This window comes from Neophocaena asiaeorientalis, unplaced genomic scaffold (genome assembly GCF_003031525.2).
Source record: "Neophocaena asiaeorientalis asiaeorientalis breed wild unplaced genomic scaffold, Neophocaena_asiaeorientalis_V1.1 scaffold244, whole genome shotgun sequence".
NCBI lineage: Eukaryota > Metazoa > Chordata > Mammalia > Artiodactyla > Phocoenidae > Neophocaena > Neophocaena asiaeorientalis.
In genome coordinates, this window is record NW_020173763.1 from 55393 (window position 1) to 67589 (window position 12197).

Here is a 12197-nt window from a genome sequence, read left to right on the forward strand (position 1 = left end):
GTTTCAGTGTGAAATGACTCTAGACGTTCCTGACTTCTTTTTATCGTTGAATAACAACTTGACTACACAAGACAATTTTTTGTATTCAGTTTTCATATATGATGCTATTTGTTGTACAATATCATTGGCCAGAAAACCTAGATGTCTTAGTTCAATTGCAGATCTGCCTTTAATGATCTCTTATTCTCTGAGCTAATAAGTCATACCTTGCGTTAGACCATTATTTCTTTATAAAATACATGTGATATTTATCACCAGCCTACCTCCAAGAATTCTACAAATGATTAGTGAGACAATAATTTCAAAGCTGTCTGGTGTTCTCTGGGGAAAATACATTGCATGAAATTAGCATTAAATAGAAGAGTGCATCGATATACAAATGAGAAATAATGATAATCCTTTACCTTTTATATACTCTTAAACCTTATTAAGAAGTCAACAGACTATTTTTATAATGTCCTCTATCAAGAGGGAAAAAATGATGAAATAGAAATGTGTCTACATATGTGTGTATATATGTTTTGAGCAGAAACTAGCTTGGGGGAGAATAATTGGAAAACACAGAGATTCTTGACGCCTTAATTTCTGTAGAGACAGTACACACATGCAAAGTGGGACTAATCATAGGATACACAGAATAACCATAAATTGTTCAGTAATCAAATGAGGAAAAAGACTCAGAAAGGGAAAGTTATTTTTCCAAAGTCACACAAATAGAGAGATGGCCAAGAGAGGATAATTTGCTCCCCTTCCACATTAAATCAGTAAATAACAAACACGTGCCAAGCATCCTTTTTGGGGAATGTAGGAGTAAGGTACAGTTCCTCAGGGATATACAGGTTAGTATGGTTTCCAGCTCTTCATACATTTATATTGTATTAAGAGAAGCAATTTGAAGAAAGCCATGAATGAACTGGGGGTCCTTGTGATAAAAATACGTCATTTTGAGACATCCAGAGTGATGTATTTTATATATTTATATACATATTATATATATTATATATATAATATTCCTATATAAATTGGAAAGTTAACTCTTTTGGGAGAACAAAGTAGGGAAATGCAACAGGTTAAAGGTGAACAAAATCTGTTGTGAAGAATTTTTGCACTAAGAATAAATATTCATCAAATTAATACAAGCACAGTACACCAAGATACCATAACAGTTACACTTTCAAAAAACCTGACCATCTTTCACTATTCTATATTTGTCTGCTTTTACAATGGACTAAGTTAAAGATAGGAGTAGCTCTGCATCTAGAGGGCACACTCACCTATACTAATATATCCCTTTCTTTGTGAACTAAATTTCCCTTTTCACAGGTGTAGTTAAAATTAAGCCTAGTCATTTTGTTAGATAAACTAGTTACTGCTACTTCCGGGTAATTTCCATAAAGTACTGGTAAGACATAATTCGATACCTAAAGTTCTAAATGACTTAGTGGTCTAATTGCTTATCTTAGTGCTTAAGACATCTACAGGGGAGAGCAAAGCCTTTAAACCATTAGGGCTGTGTCAACTACCTTAGTCACTTATTTTGTAATGTTTTAATGGTTGCGATCTCTATTACAGGCCAAATCCACGGTCAGATTTGCAATCCTGATCTATGTAATCTGTATTGCTTCTAAAAACCTAGGCACTTATTCTATATTACGAAGCTTCTCTCACAGGAATGTATCTTTAAATGTGAAAGTAGTAGGCAGAATGAAAAATATAGGTTCTATTATGATACAGTTAAATAGGCTATTCTTCTATAAGCTCACTTTCTAAATACTCTGTGTCAATAGTAAGACTACGTTTACTACCAGATAATAATCATAAAATCATAATTAAAAAACCTACCGTTTCCAAGCAAGTGTTCTTCAACCTATTATTTATTTAAATTGACTGAAACTCAAGTATCCAATAGCATTTATCAACTGCCTATTATGTTCTAAGCAGTAGGACAAATGTATTTAATAATTGCGAATCTCGCTTCAAAGATATATTTTCCAAAAAAATTATATTGACTCATAGGTTTGAGGCTAATATTATTAAAAATTGATTTGATTTGAAAGTGGCTATACATATACAACCTGATTTTAAAAATACTTTCAAATGTAACTACCTAAAAACACAGCTGTCCTTCAGCTATGCTTTGGGATGCCCTTCAACTCTGTTTCTATTTCTCAAAGTAGATTTGAAAGTTCCCATTTGGAACTGTTTTTAGAGCAGGTTAACAAGCCACAGTAAACATGTAAGTGTCAAACAGTAATCAGTATCGAGGCTGCAAAGAACAAAAGAGCTTTATGTGGGGTCTTAAGTATTGCAATGTGAGAAACACAAATTTGGCTAAAATTGAGAGTGTTCAGGAGAAGAGGAAAAGTCAGGGTCTTATACAGACAAAAGCCACACGATTAAGGTTGTCTGGCAAGAATTGTGATCGACTCTGACCACGAGTCAGGAAATATTTCTCCTTAAGGAATCATGAGTAATTTTAGGATAAGGATCTGAAAGTATCTCGAGTTTCTGGCAGATGTTCTGGATGCCTTCATGAGGAAAATAAGTGGTCAAAAAGATTCTGAGATGTGCGTAAGTCACCCTTTCTCAGTGGCCTCCCGACTCCATTTTAAGAGAACTCTCCTAGCAATACCAACTTCATTTTGATTTTCCCTTTACATAAGATGTTTCTTAGTAGTCATGTTTTTTTTTTTTTTTACCAAAATATGACTTTACCATCTTGACTTGATCAGTTCACCAAGTTTGCTTGGCTCAGAATAGCATTTATTTCCAACAAGCAAATTCATTCACAAAAGACAAAGATTTCTCATCATTGAAAATGCTCCTGAGAATTGTGCCACAGGCCCTGATGGCAACTTTTCAAGATTAGTTCTAGCTTTCCTTGACTAATGGCTACTGTAGACAGTTTCCCAAGGTAAGGGCTTGGTAGGAGATGATTTATTTGGATGTCTAAGTTCTGGTATTTTTGTTTAAACAATCTGTTTCATTAATTTATGTTACTTGATTAGGCATTGTGAGTTAATGATTTTCTCTGCTATTTACGGTTATTCACAGATCCTATAAATTAACACAGCTCTTATTGCCACTTCACCCAAGCTTTGAAGGGATCATTTGAAACTCAATAATGAAGCATTAAAGGATTTTCAGGTATTTTTATTAATTAATGAAAACCAAGGCTAACAAATGTCTCCTGTCTATGTCTTAATGATCTTGTGTGATATTACAGACACTAATGGTTTCCTTTGCAAGAGTTAGTTAATGGTCTTATGCCTTTATTAACAGAATCCCTCTCTTCTATGAAATGACCAGAAAGTGGGTGTGAAGAAAGGTGGAATACTTTAAGGAAATACTTAAGGGGAGGGGACTAAAAGAGAAAAGAGGACGCAAGAAAGAATTTCTTATTGTTTTAAGAATGCATGCTTCTCATTAACTTTATGTACACTGCATGAATGCTTGCATGGTGCAGGAAAAATATTTCAGGAACAATCTTTAATACTATTAATGGGAGCTGATTCTGCAATCCACTCCATTTTTCATTACCATTTTAATGGTTTTAAAAATAAGCATTTGTTTAATTTGAATAATTCTGAAGGCTCTGGGGCAAAGGACCTGTCCCTACTTGTTACCCTGGGGAAAGTAGGCCTGGTGCATAGTGACCAGGGAATGTGGGAGCCTGATAACAGAAGTGGGCATAATTTGTCCTTAATCAGCTGCTCAGGAACGAAAACTGACCAGACTCTAGCCAGGACCTCCAAACTGGGTCAAGGCTATGCTTTAAAAATTTTAAATATAATTTTAATTATATTACAGTAGTAGATGCTTAATACATATTTATTGAATGAGTTGTTTAAAGTTGAAAATTATTTATGGTGCATTTTTGAAATAGAAAATTTTTCCATGTTTTATATGTTCTAGGACATAAATACAGCTTTATACATATGATTAGATTGAACATCGGCACAACTCTGCAATACACGTACAGGTTATTGGATATTCTCCTATGTCCACTCTTTCTGATGGACTTTAAAATAATTTTCTTGAGTGCCAACATTCCTAAAAAAAAAAATCAGCATTTGTTGTAATTAGCTACAATTATTATATGGCTATTTTTCAGTTATAACTACAGAATCCAAATCAGGGTTAATTCTAAGATATTTCAAAGAAACCTGTAATCATAATTTACACCGATCATAATTTTAACACTTCTATTATCTCTAAAAATTATTAGAACTACACAAATGCTTACAATCAAATTGCCTCAGTTTTCTCACCTATAATATAAAAGAGTAAAACAACTGATTAATTCTGAAATCTGGCTGATCAAAATAAAATTGGGAGCTTTTATTTTTAATGATTTTTAACATTTTTGAATAATTTTAGACTTACAAAACCTTGCTAAAATAGTACATCAAAGTTTCATACGCTGCACATCCATTTCTCCATAGTATTAACATCTCATATTAATATGGTACATTTGTTACAAATAATGAACCAATACTAATACACGATTATTAACTAAAGTCCATGCTTTATTCAGATTTTCTTATTTTTTATCTAATGTCCTTTTTCTGTTTTGGGACCCCATCCAGCATACATTACATTTAGTCATTATGTCTCTGTAGGCTCCTGTCTGCTGTAGTAGTTTCTTAGACTTTATTTTTCCAAGACTTTTACGCTTTTGAGAAATACCAAGTATTTTGTAGAATGTCCCTCTATTGGAGGTTACCTGATGCTTTTTTCATGATTAGACTAGGGTTATAAGCTTTGAAGAAGAATACTGGAGATTTTTTAAAATATACATTTCTGTATTTCTAATTTTGTGGATCTAGGATGGGGCCTGAGAATTTAAAATTTTTCAAAGTCTCCTCAGGGTTCAATCATTACTTCTGGTGGGTGCTATTTGCTCTGTCTAGTAACAACCAGACAGTTAAGGATTAAGATCTGAGAATCTAATCTTTCTTCAGTTCTGAAAAATTCTCAGCTATCAAAATTTCTTTTGATATTTCATCCTTTCTTTTCTTCTGAAACTCCAGTTACATGTATAATTGAGTTAATGCATTCTCTAGGTCTCTTAATGTTGGTGCGCACGTATATGTGTATGTTTTTCTCTCCTCCATCCTGAATGAATTTCTCAGAACAATCTTCAGATCTACTAATTTCTCTTCACAGATGTATAGAATTTATTCCTTACAATTAATTTTTAAGATTTCTATTTCCTTTTGCATGTCCAAACTTTTCTTGAGATGTTTTTGCCTTATAAATTCAGAATGAATTTTTAATTTTGGTTTTTAATAGATGCTATTTCTTTACTAAGTGTATTTTAAAGTCGTTGTCAAATGATTCCATAAGTTAATGTAATTTACAAAGAATTTATGCTTGGAGAAAAGCAGTTTTTGTTTGCCTTTTTTTAACCTTAGAGTTCTTCGTTTGTCTTTGGATTTTAGTATATATTTTATCCTGACTGGAGAGGGACAACTTTTTTCTCCTGGTCTGGCCTTTCTCATCTAATAGTTTTCAGGTGCCTGTGATTGCCTTCACCTTGCACTCCTGAGCCACCAATTCAGAACCAAGTTTTATAACGGCATTTTAAGTCTCCTGCTCTGGGGAGATACTGAAGACACCAAAGGTCCATGCAACTAGAGTCGGCTAGCAACTTGATCTGATTCCTAGTTTTCGGTCCTCACACCCCCTGTAACCACTGTTTTCTATGTGGCTAGGTTTCTAGCCTTTTTATTCAGACTCCATTCACATTTGTGGGAGTTCTGGTCCAGCCCTTCCTTAGTTCCTCTTCCCGTATGGAGTACTGAATTAGTTATCTATTGCTATATCACACATTACCACAAACCCAGCAGACTGAAACAAGACACATTTATCATCTCACAGTCATGGGTCAGGAATATGAGCATCGGTTACCTGGGTCTTATAACCAGGGATCCTCAAGGCTACATGCCAGGTGTTGGCCAGGTTGCCTTTTGACTGGGGAAGAATATACTTTAAAGCTCATTCAGTTGTTTGCAGAATTCATTCCCCTGCAGCTGTATGACTCAGGACCCCAACTTCTTGCTGGCTGTTGCTTGGAAGCCACTCTTAGGGCCTAGAAGCTGCTCTCAGTTCTTTGCCACGAGGACTTATCCCATATGGCCGCTTATTTCCTCAAGCCTGCAAGGAGAGTCTCTCTTCTCAAGAAGGACCCTCTTCTTTTAAGGGCTTTCACCTGATACCCTTAAAGTCCTACCCACACAGAATAATCTACCTTTTGATTAATTCTACATAACCTGATTTGGGGCCTTAACTACATAAAGGCCATATTCTAGTGGCCAGAAGCAAGTCAAGGTCCCACACACACACAAAGGGAGGGAATTACGGATAGCATGATGTCAGGAGGTGAGACTCATGGGGTTACCCTGGGGTCTGTCTGCTACAAGCACCTTTAGTCCCCAAACCACCATCGATGCATCAGTATCTAGTCCCAGAAGACACAACTCTTGGCCCCAGCTTGGCTTTGCATTTCTGTTCTATTACTAGTTCATGAAGATGTTTACCTTGTTTCTCACTTCCTCTATGTCTATCTAATTGGTGTGTTTTAAGCCTTTTATATTTTATCAGGCATAAATTTGTGTTTGAAACAGAAAGGTTTTGTAAAAGCATGAACATATGAAGCCATCTTACTCCATCAAAAATTTTCTACCTTATCAGGGTTAGGACAAGTTTCTGAAGCCCAGGGTATGTTTTAATGGTAAAGAAGTATTTATCCAAATGGTTTGGAGAAGATGGATTGGTAGAGAGGATTATTTTTGGTGTGAAAGGATAGGGAATTGGTCAATATAACTGAGGCACTTAAAAATTAGCCATCACATTTTAAAAAACAATTGTAAAAGTAGTCTACATCTGCTTTACAGCAAGAACCTCAACTTCTAATTATACCCTGGAAAGACCCACTCAATCTTGATGTCCTCACACTACAGAAATAGTGCTGTCACTGACTAGGTTTTTTCCTACCTGGCTTGCCCTTTGTATGGGATATTCCATCAGACAGTTCTTTATTACACAAAAGTAAGGGAGCCAGTGAATGAAAAACAAGGCAAGAAAAGAGATACTCAAAACAGGATTCCAACCATAAAATCAAATACACACAGGTAACATAATGATGTGAACAATAGGGTCAAAGTGCTTAGTGTTTATTGTTTTTCATTGATACAGAAACCTACTTTCTTTGCATACCTTGGGAGGGTCAGGCTTAGGCCTGACACTTATGAACAAAAATATACTTAATAGTTTCATCTGGGAGTTAAAGCCTGACCTGAGAAAGTGACTGTTTAAGCACCATGATTTTAAGATAATCATATGAAGTGAGTCACAAAATATTGCTAATACCAATTCTGCCAGGGCAAGTCCTTTATTTCTTTTCTGAAAATAATACAATTAGTTCTTTATGTTAAAAGGCAGAGTGTATAATTCTAAAAAAAAATGTGGATTCTGGGGGTCTTCTTTAACTTGCCCAATAAATGCAAGTTGACTAGGCAGATAAATTAACATTTGCTTAGGGAAGCACACAGACCATGATACCAGGGGGATGTAATCTAGGTCATAAAGTTTTGATATTTTAGAATTATGTTCAGTGGATCTTAGAGCCACTGTACAAGGGCGATTAATTTTAAAAAATGGATGAAGATTAGTATCTATGAAAGTATAAAGCAGATATGGTAAACATGACCTCATTCACCTAGTGCTGGAATATTAGAATTAGTTGGTATTGCCTTGAGTTTGCAGGGTATTAAGGGCAAATAAATTATGATGCTATAATTGTAATATATTATGAAGCTCTTTATTCCCAGGAAGCACCACAGGCTGAACATAGAAAGGCTGTACTATGTAACACCCACGAAATGGGTAGGAAAGGAAGCTGTTGCGGACCCAGGCTTAGCTATGTATGATGTCATGTAGTACCACTTGTTCTCTTTTAAAATCTTGGCTAGTATCACTGACAGAGACTCAACATAGGGCTACATAAGAATCCAGGATAGCAAACTTTCCAGTTCTGAAAGGCCAAAGGCCTTAAGACAGATATTCTATCTCCATAGTTTCCCACAACTAACTCTGAACAGGGTTCATCATGAAGTTTTAGAAATTATTTTTAAAGATTTAACTTACTAGGTACTAGATTAGAGACTAAAGTTTTATTGATGACATTTTCTAATCATGAAAAGAAATATTGCTTTAGAAGGACATATAGAATAAGCTAGTGATGTCTAAGCTAGTGATGTCTATAATCATGTAACCAAAATTATTAAAAGTACAAGTTTTTTTTTTGGCTTGCCCTTTATATCAGGTATTCCTTTAGACAATTCAAAAAATGTATCTTTTGATGAGCATCGAGTAGTTATCCATCACTTCCACAATTCTAGAAATCCCTCTTAGTTTCTCCAATCCTTCTGTTACAATTTGATCCATAGATCAACATTTTCTAAAGAAACCTATAATGCATAATAAAACAGAATTAAGATGAAAAAGGAAAAAAACTGCATATATTAAAACTTATAAAAATGAAAATACTTGCACGTATTAAAAAAACGGGATATGGCACTAAGTAGAGTGTATAGTTGAAACCGAAAGCAAGAAGCTGATGTCTGCAAGAAAATAAGAGATGATGGAAAAGGAAAAAGAGCCAAAAGGAGAAGGTGAAGAGGAAGTGAAGGTGAAGGTAAAGATAATCTGCCAGTTTTTATGTTATGGACTTTGTGTATGATCTTCATTCTGTTTGCCCTCAGGTTTGGTGTTCTTACAGTAAGTCAGAGTCTATAGGAAACAGGAATTAAACAAAATAATCGCAACAATTTTAAACTGGATACACAGAAAATTAAGCCCCTCTCATCACTAGGTACCTCTGTACTGTGACTTGCCTATTTAGCAGCTGTTCTGGGGGGTAAAAGAGGAGACACAGCAAGGCAGACTGGGTTTATGTGCTTTTTGAATTCCAAGGGTTCCCCAAATAGTCAGGTTGGATTTATGTACTTCAACATTTTCTCTGACCAAGACTTGAACTCCACTAGTCTGGGTGGACTAGTGGATCTAGTCTGAATAGACTAGTGGCTCAGGGTGTGATCTTTGACTCAGAATTCAATTCAGTTCCCAGTTTTGCCACTTTCCAGTTTGACTCCCCAAACTTCTGCTACTCTGTCTTCAACAGGAAAAAATAATAGTACCTACCTCCAGGATTTTTAGGAAGATTAAATGAGATCACTCATTAACTTAGCATTGTGCCTGGAATTACACTTTGAAAACTCAAGTAGGAGCCATAATAATCATTATTATTATTATGGAGAGCAGCATCAAATTAGGCCTAAAGACTTTTTGTGTGCATTTAGACTCTCTATGCTCCTCAGAGGTCCAAAGTAGACAATCACATTTCTTGGGAACTAAGCAGAGCTCAAAGGCCTAGTTTGTGAAGCCAGTGATGTTTCCAGTCATAAGGTACCCCACTGCAATATATTCAGATATTTGGGACTATTAGCAAAGGGGTTTTGGAATGTACAGCCACCCATATTTCTCCCCATGATTAAACTTAAATTCATTCTGCTGTATTCTATACTATTTGGTCTATATTACAAAGCAAATGATATAAAACTGTACCATTTATAACTGATTAAAGTCCCAGAGTTCATGGTTAATAATCACCAGGCTGAGCTAGTATTTCTCATAAGTCATTGTTTATCTCCCGATAAAATCATATGGGCCCAAACTGACTAAAGAACCAAAAGCATTTTTTTTTAATTAAAAATTTTTAAATTTTTTAAATTAAAAATTTAAAAATTATCAGTATACTGATACACTTGGTCTACCGAAATAATGAGGGAATTTTAATATCACATTTCACATTGGCTAGGAACTTCCTTACTACAGATATGCTGTTCAATTCAACATTCTATAAACTAAAGCTGATAGGCAGAATTTTGTGTGAATCTGGATGGGAGCTTGGAAGATGGATTAAATATGAAAAATACACACTCTACCTTCAAGAGAAGGAGCAAATGCTTTCATTATTTACTTTATCTAGCCATTCAGTCAATAATATGAAGTGCTAAGTGCTGGTAGATTTTTTAAAAAAGAGAGAGACACTCACCAATTTTCTTTATACTTTCAAGCTCCCAAAATGCAATTCAACTATTTATACAATGACTGACTTAACTTGTTTTAAATTATGGGATGTCCTCTGTGTGCAGAGCTGTGAGAAATTCGATAATCATTATATAAAGAAAGTGGGAGGCAACAGAGAAACCAAAGAAACAACAGACATGGACATATCCACACATAATAGAGCAATGCATTTTCTTCCCAAAAGTCTGCCAAAATCCAATGGTCAGTTTACATGACTTTATAAGCAAAGAAATGTAACACAGATTTGTAAAAATTTTTCACACAATAAAATTTAACGTTTTCACTTAATTTCTAGTAATCTTTTTTGACCATGAATTTACAGATGCATTATGCAACAAACAGCTTGCAATTGCTTGAGCAAGTGCTTGAAGCTTGACACTTGAGAGAACAGAGCTTTCAAAGTAAATGCTTAAATTCTCTTATGTCAGATTGTTACCTATGTTCACATTTTAGGTTTTTCTAATGAAATTAAATAAAAAATAGAAGACAGTAATCTCCTTGGATTAGGTACAAAGGCTGAAAAAATATCCCCTGTGCTTTTCACAATATTTCAAATTTCTGATCTGCAAAGAAAGTAAGCACATTCTTTTCTGAAATCCACATCTGGAAGTCTATCGGTGAACATTCTTCAGTATATGGACTTCGGACCCTGCACTTATTAAACACAGAGTCATAAGTAAAATGAGAATAACAGTGTATGTTACATTTTTCCCCCATTTAACATTAAGTAATACTATACACAATAAAACATAATTTCCGTTTCCTTTTCTAAGAGCACAAAGTCCCAATCTACTTTTGAAATTCGGTTTGGAGCAAGAAAAGGATAGCCTGACTTGGCATTTTTCCCAATTCCAGTGATTAAACATATAACGTTCACGTGCAGTGGGGGCATCTTAGCTTCTGGAGCTTACACCCGACATGATTTTTGCTTTTCTGAAAGTTATGTCGTATATATATTTATCGAATACATTACCAATCATGCTCAAAGGAAAAGCCAACAACACTATTCGATTTTCCTGGTTCCCAGGAAGCTCGCACCCTAGGGTCAGACTCTTCAAGGCGCTTGGGCTCTCGGGTCTGAGGCGCCGCGGGAAGGGCCGCTCCAGCAGGCCTGGGTACGCAAAGGTGCTTCCTGGCTGGGACGCCAACTTGGCGAGGATCTGCTGTTGGCAAACACAGATTAGTCAGGATAAAGTCGCCACAGACTCAACCAAGCAAAGCATAAATGGCCCTTTCAGCACAAGCCTGCGAGGAGGGATGTTACCGAGCGCAGCAACCCAATTTCTTTTCTCCGGGATCCCCAAACTCGTGTTTTCGAACGCTTTCCGATTCACGAGGCAGGTGGCTTGATCACCTAAGTGCCCCTCACCCCCTTTCCTTCGCGTATTTCCTCCACCTCCTAGCCCAAGTTTGACTTTTTAATGGATTCGGGAGGACTGGGGCAGACTAGGAGGCTGGGAAGGGAGAGAAGGCGCACTACCACCACACCACGCGGATTCGCGCGGTGCTGGTGCGTTGAAAAAAGGCGGGCACGGGGACCAGACGGGAGGTTTAAGAGAGGGCACAGGGGACGCCTCGCTGGGGGAACAGGGGGCGGGGCCACGTGCCAGTTCCAGGGTTCCGAGCTCCAGCACCGGAGGGCTCGCGAGCGTCCCAGCCTGTCCGCCGACCGCTGCTCCGCCCGCGAGCATCCGGAGGGCTCCCGAGCGTCCCAGCCTGTCCGCCGACCGCTGCTCCGCCCGCGAGCATCCGGAGGGCTCCCGAGCGTCCCAGCCTGTCCGCCGACCGCTGCTCCGCCCGCGAGCATCCGGAGGGCTCCCGAGCGTCCCAGCCTGTCCGCCGACCGCCGCTCCGCCCGCGAGCATCCCAGTCCCAGGACTCTTAAGCCCTCGCTCAGCCCGGGAGCGCGTGGCACGAAGGCGCGTCCGCATCCATGCCCCAGCCGAAGGAGCAGGAGGTGCTCGCAGCCCCAGGCGTCTGATGCGAGACTGAGCACGTGGCTGCCCCCGTCGTGCCCCGCTGAGCCAGGCGCGACAGGAGAG